The sequence below is a fragment of the Suricata suricatta genome, chromosome 11 (genome assembly GCF_006229205.1).
Source record: "Suricata suricatta isolate VVHF042 chromosome 11, meerkat_22Aug2017_6uvM2_HiC, whole genome shotgun sequence".
NCBI lineage: Eukaryota > Metazoa > Chordata > Mammalia > Carnivora > Herpestidae > Suricata > Suricata suricatta.
In genome coordinates, this window is record NC_043710.1 from 51,107,421 (window position 1) to 51,109,501 (window position 2,081).

Genomic DNA, 2,081 nt, shown 5'->3' on the forward strand with positions numbered 1-2,081 from the left:
ACCTTCAACTTTCTGTTTAAGGGAAATATTTCTTCATAATTTTAAATTTTAGCTTTAGAACTTCAAGGAGTGTATTAATTTCATGTGTATAAAAGCCAAAACTATGACCACTGCAATAAATAAAATGTTTCTCTTTGAAGATCAGAACTGCCAGTCAACTTTTATCTTTAGATTTAGTAAATTCACAATTTATATTTATAGTTAACATTATATTTTCTAAATCTTGTTACACATATATCATTATGAAAATATAAATTTAATTTTTTAATGTTTACTTTTGAGAGAGAGAGAGAGAAAGAGAGGGAGACACAGAATCTGAAGCAGGCTCCAGGCTCTGAGTTGTCAGCACTGAGCCCAACAGCAGCCTCAAACCCAGGAACCATGAGATCATGGCCTGAGCCTAAGTCAGATGCTTAACCAATTGAGGCACCCAGACATCTCAAGGAAAATAGAAGTTAAAACAATTACACTGTAATCAACAAAAGTTTTATGAAATTATCTTTTAATAACTTATTATAATTTAGCATAAACTGGACAATAGGATCACTATTCTTTTCTCCCTCTATCCCACTTTAATACATTGGACAGTCTCTCTTCAATGATTGAATCTGTGATGTTCAGTCATTGGTTTATGTACCTGTATTGTAAATAGCAGTTGCACAATGCAATATCACAGCTTTTGGAGTTAAGAGTCTCATAACGAGAGTGGACAATATTAGTTCAGTGTCTTGGTATCTACCCAGAAAGAACTACTTGCGTTAGAGCAAAAGTTACTGTTTATCCCTCAAGCATGTTTCCTTATCTCTGTTGTATTTTAACTATATATCCGTGTGTAAGAGGCAGGCAGAGAACACAAGGAAAACATAAGTACCACTAGGGCTGTCTGGGTGGCTCACTTGGTTAAGCATCCAACCCTTGATATCAGCCCAGGTCCTGAACTCTCAGTCCTGGGATCATGCTCACAGCATGGAGCCTGCTTTGAATTCTCTCTCTCTCTCTGTCTCTCTCTCAGTCTCTCAAAATAAATAAATAAACATTAAAAAATTCATAAGTACCACTAAACTGAAAACTGAAAATATTTTTTGTGAATTACAAATGCACTTTTTTGAAGGATGTATTGTTAAAAACTACTAAACATTCTCTTTATACTCCTCAATTTCCTTTTTATCTATACAACTTTAATCACTAAAACAGGCTGTATGCTTACATAATAATTTGGGTCCCAACTTCAATATATTTGAAAAACTCCCCAAGATCTAAGTTAAAGAACTAAGTATTAACTACTAATTTAAACAGTTTTCTTTTTCAAAACACATTAAAAATTTTTGATGCATTAGAATTCAATTTCTTCCACAAGGAAATTTGACTTATATTATGCTGCCCTGTAGACAGCATTACTGGAAGTGTAATAGTAACACATGACCATCACCAAACTTACAACATGCAGTTTTGGTATCACCTGCCGTGTCATTCTTCGACCCTATAGTAAGAAAATTTGTTGTTCCATGAGACTACCTTTAATTCTTTACATCCATGTTTTCTTTGCCTATGAGGTTGTGGCAGAGGCACACCCACGTGACTTTTGCTATCCAAAAACGATGGAATAAAGCCATAGCACAGTCTCTCTAGAAAGTAATAACAGAAAATTACACTCTGATTTTGAGGACTAGGGGAAGGACAGGTAAAAAGCAGGAGTGATCTGGTCATTGATCTAATGGTGGAGAACTCTTTTCTAACTGTTCTTCCATGTCTCCTTGTCATGAGAGTGATTCATGTCCAAGTTTCACCACCACTGAAATAAAGATTTCTATTTAGATAGAGATGTAACATAGATATTCATAATCACAATAACATTAGAATGAATTTTAATGCCATATTTGGGGAAACACACGTATAATAAAAATACCCAATCCCACACAATATTTCTGCATTCCAACAGTGTGAATGAAATCAAAGATTTATTTCTGGAAAAATAATAAGCAATTGATATATACCTAGACCTGTCTCCACTTTATCTTACTGACAGAATGAAGGAAGGAAGGAAGGAAGGAAGGAAGGAAGGAAGGAAGGAAGGAAGGAAG